This window comes from Schistocerca americana, chromosome 2, assembly GCF_021461395.2.
Source record: "Schistocerca americana isolate TAMUIC-IGC-003095 chromosome 2, iqSchAmer2.1, whole genome shotgun sequence".
NCBI lineage: Eukaryota > Metazoa > Arthropoda > Insecta > Orthoptera > Acrididae > Schistocerca > Schistocerca americana.
Window position 1 is genome coordinate 793962869 of NC_060120.1, and position 17170 is coordinate 793980038.

Below are 17170 nucleotides of genomic sequence, written 5' to 3' on the forward strand. Positions count from 1 at the left end.
GTTTTCCGACGCATTAGCTTATTATTTTCATTGATTGTTAAACCTTTCCTTTTGCATTTGCATGTAATAAACTGAACTAATTGAGGTCTCTGATTAATTTTACAGATAACGAATTCCTCGATCATTCTTCTCATGAGTCAGCGATTTAATTATGCAGTATGGATCGGACCACTTTAGTATATCAAATAAAATGGTCTGTCTTATTAAATATTCGCATTTTTAAACTACCAGCACAAATAAACCAAAACCGACAGCTTACAATGTCTTAAGTCAATGAACCAAATTGTTATTGTGACGTCTGATTTTCTTTTCTAGACTGATGAATCCCTTGTGTTATATATTCCTATATTTTCAAGCTCAATTGAGCCACCGTTTATTATGTTTATTTAATAAGACGTTATCAGTTGTGTGACATAGTTTCTCTTAAATTTGGATGACCACAGGGGCTTTTCCCTTCCTTGCATATCCCTGGGGATCGGATTTGTAAGACATTAGTTGTAGGCAAACTACTCAGCCGGCACCTGAGACCTACCTATACCGTCTTATTCTTTTAATAGCTGAATTCCTCTTTAATTTTAATCTTAATGCGTTGCAGTTAATTTCATCGGGTATTGTTTTGTATTTTCTATGTGCTGAATCGGTCCTCCTTTCAATTTTTAGCAGTGCACTTGCTACTATCTCCCATGACAACCTGCACTACCTGTTTAACTTAATCCGAAGTGACTGATATTGCTATATTCCTTTTTATGAATATTTTTGTACTTCACTCTTTTATCGATCAATTGGAGTATCTTATGTTACCCTAGGTTTCTTTGTTATTACCTTCCCTGTGCATCAGCCCAACTTTTGTGACTGCCTTTTTGGAGACGTTAATTCCTTTTAAATTGAACAGCCTAATGTGGTAAACTAGAGGCTTAGAAAACTTCAAACGCATGACATCGTTCATCAGTAGTTCGGTATCCCACCTCATTCCACAACTATTCCTCGGCAGAATTTTCAGTCTGCTCATAATCATTAGTAAATTTCGAACGAACTCTGTATCTACTCCTGGACGTTACATTCCAATATCTTATTTCGTAATCGTTGTCTGACCACGACATAACCCTTAGCAAGTAAACTACTACTTCTTGTGGTTTTTGAACCAAGTATTCGCGTATACTAGCTGAAATTAATTTCTCATTTATTCTTTGTCCTTTTTCATTCTGTCTACTGAACTCATATTCATCCATAAATCTTTCTTATATTTCGCACCCCCCCCCCCCCCCCCTAAAAAAACAGCGTTACCATTATCATATCATTGTCATCATCGCCACCATCTTCTGCTGAGGATTAGCAGTAATCTCCTGTTCCGGTATCTGTCATACATCCATCTCTTAGGGTCTACCTAGTTCTCTCTTTCCAGTTGGCCTATAATGCTTCATGTTTTTTGGCAGTTTGTTTTATGTCTTTCTATCAACGTGGTTCTTCCATTTCACTCTGTTCTCTTTTATCTCGTCATTAATTAAAAAAATCTGATCTTATTGTTTCATTTGTTATTTTGTCCATTTTATTTCAGACTCTATTAGGTTTCATGAAACTTCATCCCTTGTGCTTGTATATAGCTTTTTTTTCTTTTTGTTACTGCAAATTTATAGATTTTATATTGGTGTTTCCTTTCTTGTTTTTGTTTCCAAATTTCTTCCAACTGTTCTTCAATTAATCTGATATTTATTAACCTTCTTCTCAGTATCTTAGACACAGTTAAAACTAACATTAAATTCTAGGTAAATGAAGTGGGATACTTGCTCTAATATTTTCTCATATTATTTTCGATCTGACTGGATTCTTTACTTTGAAAGCCATTATCCTTGTCTTACTTGCAGACAATAGTAAAATTGCAATATACTGCGTTTTGGCTCAATCTATGTACCACTCTTTGTAAATTGTCTCATGTTTCCTGTATATTTATCTGGTCAACAGCATATAACAATTTAATGGTGCGCTACATCCTATTTCAATTCCTAATATAAATTAAATAATGTGTGTGTCGAGGACCTCGATTTATTAAAATTCCATCGCACGTTTTCGAACTTACGTTTACATACTGACTTACCGTCCAGTACCTTCGTAAACTGTCTCTATTTCCTTATGCTCAGCTTGTCACGTTGGCATGTATACTTGAGCTGTAACTGTCTTCGTAACTTGTAATCGATCCGAACTATGTCACTGAACAGTTTGCGCCGGCTGATGTGGCCGAGCGGTTCTAGGCGCTTCAGTCTGGAACCGCGCTACCGCTACAGTCGCAGGTTTAAATCCTGCCTCGAGCAGGGATGTGTGTGATGTCCTTAAGTTAGTTAGTTTTAAGTAGTTCTAAGTTCTAGGGGACTGATGACCTCAGATGTTAAGTCCCATAGTGCTCAGAGCCATTTGAACCAGTTTGAACAGTTTGCAGTAGGTCATTCCCTGCTCTACTTTACTGTTCATAACTTACTCCTGCCCCGGCTATGTCATTTTCTTCTACTGTAGATTTTATCTTATATTTGGCTCACCAGAAGTTCCGATCTTTCTATTTCACTTCACTGATCTCAACTGTGTCTATACCGAGACATGCATTTCTTTTTCCGGTTTTCTAGCATCCCTATCACGTTCAAACTTTTGACACTCTACGTTCTGATTCGTAGTGCCTTAATCTTTCGTTGATTGCTCGTTTTATGATGGTTACCTACCCCACAGTCCACTTCCAGAGACCCATATGGGGGCTAAACCATAATGTTTAGCCATTTGTGATACCTTTTCAAATACAGGCCGCATGTCGTATGGATACACTTTGTGTTATCTCTATGTATTGCTTTCGGTTTTCTTCTGCATCCTCTTGGCGTTGATCAGTGCTGATTTTTTCGCCTCTTACGGAAGTTCCTACATCAACAGCAAGAGACTGCGCTGAAACTCACTGAACTGATCGCAGTCAGTATCTTGCTATTCATCACTCCACTCTCGTTGCTCCAGTTTCTTCTGTTTTTGATATTACCCCATATTCGTCTAACCAGAAATCCTTATCATCTTTCATTTCGTTTCACTGACCCCCTTTATATCTAGACTCTTACCATTTCCCAGCTTCCCAACCACTTCAAAATCTGTCATTTCATTCTATGTTACCTTTCCGTAGGTTACTGAATCTTACTGGCATGGTTACCTCTCGATTGGCAGTCTCGAACTGGAGATAATAACGGGGAACTGACCTGGAAAGTTTCGCACACAAAGAGAAAATCATAGCGCTTCTTGCGTGCCACATGTCACGAGGGAAGACATGTGTGTGTTTGATGCCGTCGTTTCCAATCACTTTTGCATCCTCTGCCTTTTAGGGACCGCTTCAGATCACAGGGATGAAAGAACGACGGCGTCCTTGTACCAGAGGTCTTCGGCCACCGTTGCTGATGATTTTTATTCAGAATTTAAGTAGTGACTTGGATCGAACACAGTACTAAAGACATTCTGATTATTAATCAGAAACGTTACCTCTAGGCCACGGGGAGGAATGTCGTATCTCCTATCACAGTTTCAATTAATTTTCTGGAAGATTGTCTCGAAGTTCATATCCGCTTTTCATGGCACTGAAAAGACGTGGACCACGGACCATAGGGAAACCAGAAGAGAAAACAATCGAAACATTTGATATACGGAAAGGCGCTAAAAGTTAAATGAACTGATAAGACGAAAAAAGGGGGTTCTCTGTAGAATCGACGAGAATGGGAAACACTTTTGTAGAACAAGGAACAGAACGACAGATATACATGGCACAAGAGGGACCTGTAGAGAGCAAAGACTGTAGGAGAGGATAAAGAATAGAATTCACTACTGGCCATTAAAATCGCTACACCAAGAAGAAATGCACGTAATAAACTGGTATTCATTGGACAAATATATTAAACTAGAACTGACATGTGATTACATTTTCAGGCAATTTGGATGTATAAATCATGAGAAATCGGTACCCAGAACAACCACCTCTGGCCGTAATGACGGCCTTGATACGCCTGGGCATTGAATCAAACAGAGCTTGGATGGCGTATACAGGTACAGCTGCCCATGCAGCTTCAACACGATACATCAAGAGTGGTGACTGGCGTATAGTGACGAGCCAGTTGCTCGGCCACAATTGACCAGACGTTTTCAATTGGTGAGAAATCTGGAGAATGTGCTGGCCAGAGCAGCAGTCGAACATATTCTGTATCCAGAAAGGCCCGTACAGGACCTGCAACATGCGGTCGTGCATTGTCTTGTTGAAATGTAGGGTTTGCAGGAATCGAATGAAGGGTAGAGCCACGGGTCGTAACACATCTGAAATGTAACGTCCACTGTTCAAAGTGCCGTCAATGCGAACAAGAGGTGACCGAGACCGAAACGTGTAAACAATGGCACCCCATACCATCATGCCGGGTGTTACGCCAGTATGGCGATGACGAATACACGCTTCCAATGTGCGTTTACCGCGATGTTGCCAAACACGGATGCGACCATCATTATGCTGTAAACAGAACCTGGATTCATCCAAAAAAATGACGTTTTGCCATTCGTGCACCCTGGTTCGTCGTTGAGTACACCATCGTAGGCGCTCCTGTCTGTGATGCAGCGTCAAGGGTAACCGAAGCCATGGTCTCCAAGCTGATAGTCCATGCTGCTGTAAACGTCATCGAAATGTTCGTTGGTGTCTTGCAAACGTCCCCATCTGTTGACTCAGGGATCGAGACGTGGCTCCACGATCCGCTACAGCCATGTGGATAAGATGCCTGTCATCTCGACTGCTAGTGATACGATTCCATATTCTACTAACAGTCGCTGGATCTCGACTAACGCGAGCAGCAATGTCGCGATGCGATAAACCGCAATCGCGACAGGCTACAATCCGACCTTTATCAAAGTCGGAAACGTGATGGTACGCATTTCTCCTCCTTTCACGAGGCATCACACAACGTTTCACCAGTCAACGCCGGTCAACTGCTGTTTGTGTATGACAAATCGTTAGGAAACATTCCTCGTGTCAGCACGTTGTAGGTGTCGCCATTGCCGCCAACCTTGTGTGAATGCTCTGAAAAGCTAATCATTTGCATATCATAGCACCTTCTTTCTGTCGGTTAAATCGCGCGTCTGTAGCGCGTCATCTTCGTGGTGTAGCAGTTTTAATGGACAGTAGTGTATATACATGAAGAAATGGAAGGGTGAAAGTGTACGCCGATATGGTTGAGTTTGGTACAGTCAGTAGCTGGCCACCCCACCAGTCAGAAGTTAATGAAAAGAAATGAAAACAGCCAAAGCTCTTAACCTAAAATTGTAGAGTTCAGCACTAAAAGACCAATGGCTCAGTGTCGTAGATAATCTCCAACTGAATCACCTTAGAAATGTAAGGAAACCACGTAATCCCTAAACCTGAATTGCTGGCCTCTGCGTAAGGGGAAAACCAATTGCTCGACGTCGTACGAAATCCACGTCATAGCCGAATGAGTGGAAACTTCGTCGGTTCGTACGGTGTTTAAGGCGCGCAGGAGGACAGAATAAACAGAGTGAGCGCCCTGTGGACAATGGCGGTGGCCGGCTACTGTGCGTGGCTCATTGTCCGCCTGCGCCGCCGTCTGGCCGCTGGGCGCGTCACGGTGTTTTACGGCGTCCGGCGCGCTTTGTTCCGCGGCGCTTTATTGGCGTCACGTGTCACCCCGGGACGACACCGGGGCGGAGCCGTCGCCCATCCAGCCCGCCGTCTCGAGAGCCCGCGGCGCTCGTAGCCGCTCTCGTATCCCCCACATTGGTGCACGCTTGAGTTTTCTCAGTTCCACAAGCACCGGTTCTCGCTTATTCACGGTTCTACTATAAACTGCACTTTGAATATCAGCCACAGACGTCCGGAAAATTCAAAGTTATCTTTCTTTCCTTATTTTTAAAGAACCTTTTCCTTTTCTCATTTAGTTCCGTTAGACCATACAAGTTCATGCTAAAAATGCTGTAGAGTTCTCAATTTCGAATACAGTTACAGTAGCCACACGGACATCGACGGAGTCTTTAATAATGGTAGCCGGCTACTGTGGCCGAGCGGTTCTAGGCACTTCAGTCCGGAACCACCTTGTTGCTACGGTCGCAGGTTGGAATCCTTCCTCGGGTATGGATGTATGTGATGTCCTTAGGTTAGTGAAGGTTAAGTAATTCTAAGTGTAGGGGACTGATGACCTCAGATGTTAAGTCCCATAGTGCTTAGAGCCATTTTAATAATGGTACCAGAAAGAAATTGCTGAGGCCAAAACACACGGTCCAGTTGTATTAATATGACCACCACATATGTTAGACGTCAACGGGCAATAACCACTGGCAGACGGCTGGTAGCAGCACTAAGAGTGGGGAATATAGGATGCGTGCCGGGGAGATACAGAAAACAGTGCAGTCGTTTCCAGAACGAAATTCTCACTCTGCAGTGGACTGTGCGCTGATGTGAAACTTCCTGGCAGATTAAGACCGTGTGCATCACCGAGACTCGAACTCGGAACCTTTCGCGGGCAATTGCTCTAACGTCTGAGATACCCAAGCACGACACACGACGTGTTCTTACAGCTTTAATTCCGCCAATCCCTATTCTCTTTCATTCTGGAAATATTCCCCAGCCGTGGCTAAGCTATGTCTGAAGTTTGGAAGGTAGGAGATAAGGTACCAGCGGAATTAAACTCTGAGGACAGGTAGTGAGCCGTGCTTGGGTGGCGCAGATGGCAGAGTATTTGCCGCGAAAGGCAAAGGTCCCGAGTTCGAGTCTCGGCCCAACACAAAATTTTAATCTTCTCATGAAATTTCAATGATCAGTTTTCTCCTCCAATTGTGAAAACATTCTGTTGACACCCACCTGCATAGGGAGAAATGATCAGCATGATAAAATAAGAGAAATCAGAGCCACACAGATAAATTTAAGTGCTCGTTTTTCCCTCACCCGTTGGAGAGCAGAACGGTAGAGAGACAGCCTGAAAGTGGTTCATTGAACCCTCTGCCAAGCACTTAACTGAGAATAGCAGAGTAATCTCGTAGATATAGATGTTTAGAGAATGGGAAGAGTTCAGAAAAGTCACCTGGAACCTATGGGTCAGAGGAGAAATATCAGAGCTCACACCGTTGCAGAGTGAAAATTTCATTCTGGAAACATCCCCCCGGCCGAGCGGGGTAGCCGAGCGATCTAGGGCGTCTTCTCACGGTCCGCGCCGCCTCCCCCTTCGGTCGGAGGTTCGACTCCAACCTCCAGCATGTGTGTGTGTGTGTGTGTGTGTGTGTGTGTGTGTGTGTCGTCCTTAGTGTAAGTTTAAGTTAGATTAAATAGTGTGTAAGCTTAGGGACCGATGACCTCAGCAGTTCGGTCCCATAAGACCTTACCACAAATTTCCAACCATCCCCCAGGGTGTGGCTAAGCCATGTCTCCGCAATATCCTTTCTACCTGGAGTGCTAGTTCTGCAAGGCCTGCAGGAGAGTTTCTGTTCAGTCTGGAAGGTAGGAGACAAGGTACTGGCAGAACTAAAGCTGTGAGGACTGGTCCTGACTCTTGCTTGGGCAGGTGACATGATAGAGCACTTGCCCGCAAAAGTAAAGGTCCCGAGTTCGAGTCTCGGTCAGGCACACAGTTTTAACCTGCCAGGAACTTATAGTGCAGAATGCGGTAACGGAGCGACTTGTCTGACGTCCAAAAGGCACGATCATTTGCATCAGGGCCAAGGTTGGAATCATTTCCAAAACGGCTACGTTTCTGAACTGTTCACATGCCGCCGTGGTTAAAGAATACCGCGCATAGCAAAATGCCGCGATCCAAAACCTGTGCCCAGGCAAATTTGAAGCTTCACAGACCACAGTTGAGAGGGGTGAATGACGGCTGCAGAGATCTGTGTGGGCGAATAGACATGCAACAGTTGACCGAATGACTGCCCAGATAAACCTATGGGCTTCCAAACGTGACTCCTCAGTGACTGTTCAGCGAAGGTTTCTTCATATTCGCCTCCGTAGCATGTTCCTGCTTCGTGCACCCAAGCTGACTACTATTGGCGACGATGGTTGAAAGTCCAAGCCTATACCGAAACTGTACAGTAGGGGTCAGTGAAGTGAAGTGGAAGGAAGACAAGGATTTCTGGTCAGATGAGTATCGGGTAATATCAACAGCAGCAGAAAATGGTATAACAGGTGTAGGATTCGTTATGAATAGGATGGTAGGGCAGAGGGTGTGTTACTGTGAACAGTTCAGTGACCGGGTTGTTCTAATCAGAATCGACAGCAGACCAACATCGACAACGATAGTTCAGGTATACATGCCGACGTCGCAAGCTGAAGATGAACAGATAGAGAAAGTGTATGAGGATATTGAAAGGGTAATGCAGTATGTAAAGGGGGACGAAAATCTAATAGTCATGGGCGACTGGAATGCAGTTGTAGGGGAAGGAGTAGAAGAAAAGGTTACAGGAGAATATGGGCTTGGGGCAAGGAATGAAAGAGGAGAAAGACTAATTGAGTTCTGTAACAAGTTTCAGCTAGTAATAGCGAATACCCTGTTCAAGAATCACAAGAGGAGGAGGTATAATTGGAAAAGGCCGGGAGATACGGGAAGATTTCAATTAGATTACAACATGGTCAAACAGAGATTCCGAAATCAGATACTGGATTGTAAGGCGTACCCAGGAGCAGATATAGACTCAGATCGCAATATAGTAGTGATGAAGAGTAGGCTGAAGTTCAAGACATTAGTCAGGAAGAATCAATACGCAAAGAAGTGGGATACGGAAGTACTAAGGAATGACGAGTTACGTTTGAAGTTCTCTAACGCTATAGATACAGCAATAAGGAATAGCGCAGTAGGCAGTACAGTTGAAGAGGAATGGACATCTCTAAAAAGGGCCATCACAGAAGTTGGGAAGGAAAACGTAGGTACAAAGAAGGTAGCTGCGAAGAAACCATGGGTAACAGAAGAAGTACTTCAGTTGATTGATGAAAGGAGGAAGTACAAACATGTTCCGGGAAAATCAGGAATACAGAAATACAAGTCGCTGAGGAATGAAATAAATAGGAAGTGCAGGGAAGCTAAGACGAAATGGCTGCAGGAAAAATGTGAAGACATCGAAAAAGATATGATTGTCGGAAGGACAGACTCAGCACACAGGAAAGTCAAAACAACCTTTGGTGACATTAAAAGCAACGGTGATAACTTTAAGAGTGCAACGGTAATTCCACTGTTAAATGCAGAGGAGAGAGCAGATAGGTGGAAAGAATACATTGAAAGCCTCTATGAGGGTGAAGATTTGTCTGATGTGATAGAAGAAGAAACAGGAGTCGATTTAGAAGAGATAGGGGATCCAATATTAGAATCGGAATTTAAAAGAGCTTTGGAGGACTTACGGTCAAATAAAGCACAAGGGATAGACAACATTCCATCAGAATTTTTAAAATCATTCGGGGAAGTGGCAACAAAACGACTATTCACGTTGGTGTGTAGAATATATGAGTCTGGCGATATACCATCTGACATTCGGAAAAGCATCATCCACACAATTCCGAAGACGGCAAGAGCTGACAAGTGCGAGAATTATCGCACAATCAGCTTAACAGCTCATGCATCGAAGCTGCTTACAAGAATAATATACAGAAGAATGGAAAAGAAAATTGAGAATGCGCTAGGTGAGGATCAGTTTGGCTTTAGGAAAAGCAAAGGGACGAGAGAGGCAATTCTGACGTTACGGCTAGTAATGGAAGCAAGGCTAAAGAAAAATCAAGACACTTTTATAGGATTTGTCGACCTGGAAAAAGCGTTCGACAATATAAAATGATGCAAGCTGTTCGAGATTTTTAAAAAAGTAGGGGTAAGCTATACGGAGAGACGGGTCATATACAATATGTACAACAACCAAGAGGGAATAATAAGAGTGGACGATCAAGAACGAAGTGCTCGTATTAAGAAGGGTGTAAGACAAGGCTGTAGCCTTTCGCCCCTACTCTTCAATCTTTACATCGAGGAAGCAATGATGGAAACAAAAGAAAGGTTCGGAAGTGGAATTAAAATACAAGGTGAAAGGATATCAATGATACAATTCGCTGATGACATTGCTATCCTGAGTGAAAGTGAAGAAGAATTAAATGATCTGCTGAACGGAATGAACAGTCTAATGAGTACACAGTATGGTTTGAGAGTGAATCGGAGAAAGACGAAGGTAATGAGAAGTAGTAGAAATGAGAACAGCGAGAAAATTAACTTCAGGATTGATGGTCACGAAGTCAATGAAGTTAAAGAATTCTGCTACCTAGGCAGTAAAATAACCAATGCCGGACGGAGCAAGGAGGACATCAAAAGCAGACTCGCTATGGCAAAAAAGGCATTTCTGGCCAAGAGAAGTCTACTAATATCAAATACCGGCCTTAATTTGAGGAAGAAATTGTCTGAGGATGTACGTCTGGAGTACAGCATCGTATGGTAGTGAAACATGGACTGTGGGAAAACCGGAACAGAAGAGAATGGAAGCATTTGAGATGTGGTGCTATAGACGAATGTTGAAAATTAGGTGGAATGATAAGGTAAGGAATGAGGAGGTTCTACGCAGAATCGGAGAGGAAAGGAATATGTGGAAAACACTGATAAGGAGAAGGGACAGGATGATAGGACATCTGCTAAGACATGAGGGAATGACTTCCATGGTACTAGAGGGAGCTGTAGAGGGTAAAAACTCTAGAGGAAGACAGAGATTGGAGTACGTCAAGCAAATAATTGAGGACGTACGTTGCGAGTGCTACTCTGAGATGAAGAGGTTAGCACAGGAAAGGAATTCGTGGCGGGGCCGCATCAATCCAGTCAGTAGACTGATGACCAAAAAAAAAAAAAAATCGTCGTAAGGATTCTGGTCAGAGGGCATTCCTTGGATGATATCATTCTGGAAGGTACAATGAACCAACACAAACATGGATCTATAGTTGGAGACATGTCCACATTCTCGTGCTGTTTCTTTTTTCCTCGGCAGGATGGTATTTACTAATACGGCAATGCAACCTTTCATACGGCTTACAGTGTACGTACACGGTTTGAAGATCAGCAGGATAAGTTTACGTTATTCTACTGGACAGCAAACTTCCCGGATTAAACCCAGTCGAGAATATGGGACCAGCTCCATTGGGCTTTACGCAACATGGTTCCTCAGCCCAGAAACTTGGGGTACAGGACCATAGCACTGGAGTTGTCATGGCTCCACATCGCTGTAGCTGCCTTCCGCAACTTTATCGACTCTATTTGTGCACGTTTCCCAGCGGCCCGCCCTGTTAAATGTGATTATTCAATGTTTAATAGATGGTCACATTAATGCGACTGGACAGTGTATTAAATACACTGTATAAAGATCAAAATTTTTACCACATATACTGTAGCTAGGCGTACTACCACGGAGTCTTTAATAATGGTCGTAAAAATATGTTGCTGTGTCCAAAATAACTGTTTAATCATACTCTACTGAATTTTCGGTGGAAATGAAATGTTCAGTAATAGCAGACGTTTTAGGCTGGGAAAGACGAGTAGAAAGATGCTGGTGGAAAACTTGATGAATCATGATAGTGGATACAAGTTGAGCAGTGCGTAGAACACTATCATCTCCAGATCTGTGAGACCTTAACTTTTCCCGGCGAATCAAATGTTCAAATAACTTACGGGTTTGCTGCCGGGTGACGTCGTCGAACACCGCCGATATTTCGACAGGAGCACACCCTGCCATTCACAAGGCACAAATGCAAGGAAGAAAAAATGAGCAAGCAAATTTAATACCTCGGTTCACAGAGGAGAAACAAGGAAGACACCACACACAGCACAAGTGTCAACACAATCAAAGATAACCAACATCATAAATATCGATAGTTACTATTAATCAACAGGTGAGGTAGCACTAATTCTGACCCTCTGTTTTTTGATGAGAGTCAGAGCCGGATTCCATGCAGCATTTAAACAAATCCACCATCTCTCTTAATAAGATTGCTTGATAGTCTGATTTCAACAGCTTCCTTTAAACACTATCCCAATAGCTGGACGTGCAAGCCAGAATCTGCGTGTTGTTGTATTCCATAGGATGACCAGTGTCAAGGCAATGTTCTGCAATAGCGGATTTGCTCGACTGTTGTCAGCGTGTGTGACGCTTATGTTCAATACATCGGTCTTCCACAGTCCTGATTGTCTGACCAATATATGACGTGCCACAACTGCAAGGAATACGATAGAACCCAGCCTTACGCAAACCAAGATCATCTTTTACGGACGGCAACAGGGCTTTAATCTTAGAAGGTGGTCGAAAAACACATTTCACATCATATTTCTGCAAAATACGGCCACACCTGTTGGAAATGCTTCCTGCGTAAGGCAAAAAGGCCGTAGACTTAGGTGCCACTTCGTTGCTATCGACACTCACCCGTTGCACAGAAGGGTGTTGGCGCAACGCACGTTTCATCTGCCTCTCACTATAACCATTCTGATGAAAGGTGACTTCGAGATGTGCTAGCTCAGCTGCCAAACTTTCAAGGTCTGAGATAACGTGGGCCCTGTGAACCAATGTGCGAAGTACTTCTTCACGCTGAGCTGGGTGGTGACAACTATCAGCTCGCTGATACAAGTCAGTGTGGGTGGGCTTCATTTAATGATGGCGTCTAATGGTTCTGAATTTTCTTGGGATTGGGTGGACGGTGCCTCTTGGTCGCAGTCTGACTGGGAATTTCAATCTGTAACTGCTCGTCATTCGGCGAAGTTTGAACGTTTCCTTGGCTCAGTGTCTAATTCTAATTCTCGACGTTCTGTGATCAATCTCACGGAGAAAATGTTTGTCGACGCAACTTTGTCTGTGTTGGGGAAAGGTTTGAACTCCGCACCGACGCCTAGGAGTTTGCCAGTCGTTGATGTTATTAGTTGTATCGAACAGGCTGTTTATAAACTACCTTCGAGGCTGCGGAAGAGGTTAGGAGCAAAGCTTGTCGTGTGTTGACTGGGGCCCGTCCATCCAAGTGTAACACTACAGCAGCTGAGGCGGCTGCTTTACATTCACGTAGAATAGATCCTGATATTGTTATTTTACCTGTGGACAATGGTAACGCCATCGTTTTGTTGAACAAGCACGACTACATTCAAAGGATGCAGTGTCTACTTTCTGATTCGGCGTATCGAAAAATCGGTTGTCACAGGACACTATCAAGAGTCTTACTTCTTACTGCGCTGTACCACCTAGATTATATGGCCTCCCTAAGGTCCATAAAGAGGCTGTCCCGTTGAGGCCTATTGTTTCTAATATTGGTGCACCGACATATCGTGTAGCTAAACATCTTGCTAGTTTGTTGAGCCCACTAGTAGGTAGGTGTGAACACCACATTAAGAACTCTGCAGATTTCTTACGTCGATTGCGTGGATTGCGTTTGAATGACTCTGATATTTTAGTCAGTTTTGATGTGGTTTCTCTTTTTACTCGCGTTCCTCTCTCTGATTCGTTGCAGCTAATTGAGGTTGTTTGGACTCGAGTTAACAAATTTGTTTCGACATGTGCTGACTTCCACTAACTTTTTATTCAATGGTCAGTACTACGAACAGACAGATGGAGTTGCAATGGGAAGCTCGTTGTCACCTATTGTGGACCAATTTATTCATGGAGGACTTTGAAGAATGTGCACTGGAGTCAGCGACCTTGAAACCTGAGTGTTTTTCCAGGCATGTAGACGATACTTTTGTAGTTTGGCCTCATGGTAGTGAGAATGTAAACCGGTTTTTGGAACATCTGAATTCAATCCACCCGAATATTCAGTTCACTATGGAGGAGGAAAAGAATGGATGCCTTCCCTTCCTTGCTGTGTTGGTCAAAAGGAAGACTGATGGTACGTTGGGACATTCTGTTTATAGGAAGCCCAGCCACACTGACTTGTATCAGCGAGCTGATAGTTGTCACCACCCAGCTCAGCGTGAAGGAGTACTTCGCACATTGGCTCACAGGGCCCACGTTATCTCAGACCCTGAAGGTTTGGCAGCTGAGCTACCACATCTCCAAGTCACCTTTCGTCAGAATGGTTATAGTTAGAGGCAGATGAAACGTGCGTTGCGCCAACAGCGTTCTGTGCAACGGGTGAGTGTCGATAGCAGCGAAGTGGCACCTAAGTCTATGGCCTTTTTGCCTTACGCAGGAAGCATTTCCAACAGGACTGGCCGTATTTTGCAGAAATACGATGTGAAATGTGTTTTTCGACCACCTTCTAAGATTAAAGCCCTGTTGCCGTCCGTAAAAGATGATCTTGGTTTGCGTAAGGCTGGGTTCTATCGTATTCCTTGCAGTTGTGGCACGTCATATATTGGTCAGACAATCAGGACTGTGGAAGACCGATGTATTGAACATAAGCGTCACACACGCTGACAACAGCCGAGTAAATCCGCTATTGCAGAACATTGCCTTGACACCGGTCATCCTATGGAATACATCAACACGCAGATTCTGGCTTGCACGTACAGCTATTGGGATAGTGTTATTAAGGAAGCTGTTGAAATCAGACTATCAAGCAATCTTATTAAGAGAGATGGTGGATTTTGTTTAAATGCTGCTTGGAATCCGGCTCTGTCCCTCATCAAAAAACAGAGGGACAGAATTAGTGCTACCTCACTTGTTGATTAATAGTAACTATCGATATTTCTGATGTTGGTTATCTTTGGTTGTGTTGACACTTGTTCTGTGTGTGGTGTCTTCCTTGTTTCTCCTCTGTGAACCGAGGTATTAAATTTGCTTGCTCATTTTTTTCTTCCTTGCATTTGTGCCTTGTGAATGGCAGGGTGTGCTCCTGTCGAAATATCAGCGGTGTTCGGCGACGTCACCCGGCAGCATACCCGTAAGTTATTTGAACATCTCCAGCTCTGTCTGCCTCCATTACTGAGTGGTCACCGCAACAGAATACCATGCAAGAGGCCCAGGTTCGATTCACGGCAGGGTCACAGATTTTTTTCTGGTCGCGTATTTGTGTTGTCTTAATCATCACTCCATCCTTATCGACAAGCAAGCCGCAGATATGGCGTCAGCTAAGACTTGCACCAGGCAATTGGGCTACCCGACGGAAGCCCTAGGCACGTGCATCTTTCATTTTATCTCAAGCTCCACTTGAAGTGGAAGAGTATGTCGATGACCGTGACCAGAGGCAACCCCGAGGACAACTGAGATCCGCGGTTCCACAGTCGAGGGTTCTGCCCGCCGAGTAGTGTAGTCGACCAGTCATTGTGACATTGACACATCCGCGGAAGACCCACAGCGCACTAGTAGACAGGGACTCACCTGAGGGTGACTGGCAGATGACAATTGAAATATCGTTAAATATGTTAACCGACAACCGGCTGGAAGCCAGAAATTTCTTTGAACAGTAAAATAACTGATGATGGCCGAAATAGAAAAGTCAAGTATCTAAAGCACTTCTGATAAACAGGAATTTGTTAAAAGCTAATAAAAATTTAAGCGTTAGGCAGACATTTCTGATGGTATTTGTCTGGATTCTAGCCTTGTCTTCTTTTCCTGGCCTTTTCCTGTACCTTCACGGTATCGGCATTTTATCCGGTATTTGGCAATGCTTAGTGGTAGAGGCCGATCGGATAACTTACCTGTCGCTTTCTTAAGCTTATTGCAATCTAATTAAAGAGGATTTTACACCAGACTCCTTTCGCTTCAATTTATAAAGCATCTTCCGTGGTCATTAGTGTTTCAGCCTCTTGTTTATATTCTCACAACCATTGCTTCTTCCATCTCGTTAGCAACAGTCGATGTCGGAAGACATCGTTTCACATTACACTTGGCAGTTTTTACCTTTCTGCAGTATATCTTGCGCTGCACTTGCTTTATTTACTCTTAAAATCGCTTTTGCAAATCGAACGAAAGCAACGTTTGTACTCACTCAGTACAGTATTACAGTTTGCGAATCGTGTAAACGAGGCGCGGCGCTCATACGAGCCCGTTATTCACCCAGTAGAGTAAGTAGCATGCTTGTATGCTGGCAGTGCTGTAGATGGCGTTAATATCGCTGGCAGCGCTCTGCGCCCTCGGCAAGAGATTCTGTGGTTGGACTGACTAGTAGTTAGCGAGTGGATAGTGAAGTGTATGGACACGGTACTCTCAGTTGAGACTCTGTGTTGGTAGGACATGCATTGTGAAATGAGATGAAATGATGTGTTTAGAAGAAAATATGTAAGGAAATTTATGACGATGGATGTTTGGTTGATAATGTTTGGGCAGTGGAATGATTGACAACTATATAATTTTTCGAACTGGATGCACACGAGAAAGTAAAATTATCTACTTACATTGTTTGCTCTTCAACAAAATCTTTCTTTTGCTAACCATATGCCTCCTGGTAGTTAGAGTCTATAGTAGTTAGAATATCTTTATTTAGCTCGACGTTGTTGCTACTTGCTGTAATTGCTGTAGTTCGTGAAGATTTCCTGTGAGGTAAGTGACTTATAAAGAAGAATGGCGCTTGCACTGTTCGGATTCATGATTGAAATGAGTTTAGGCAATTAACAGAGTTTGAGGTAGTTTCATATTTCTTTAATTTAATATTTATTTGGATTTCTATTATTGTTAGGATTTCTTGCAATTCTTTTGTGTTAGTTATTCGAAGTCAATTTTTTAAATTCTCCTTACAGCCCATCCGTCGCACGTCTAAATCGACCTGACAGGTTGTTGAAAAGTACTTTCGCCATCCGCACGAATGCTTTTCCACCAGTTTCGACGGAAGTCATTGTCGACATGATTTTAAGTTGCTAAAATTTAAGAAATTTTCTCTTAAAAGAAAACAAAATGACTCTTAGGCATCATAGTAAGATGAAATCTTGATTTTGTTGTAACAATCCGACTGCTACTTGAGCCAGTGGCTTCTCTCTCAGACCAAAAACATATTGTAGTGGAATGAATTATAACAGAGAACGATGACGTCCCTAATTCTCTTCTGTAAAAAGTGGGGCGGAGGGACTTGGTGGGAGGCAGGTGATGTATATGGGTGAAGGTGTGGGCACTATAATGTGGATGAAGCTATGAAAAATAGTTTTGTATCCCACTCACAAACGCTTCAGCACATACCATTGATGATTTTAAAGATTGGCCCTGAAGTCTTCAAGATCGGATTGTGCAGTCCTTAGGGCACAGTATACGAAGCGACGTAGTTGTAATT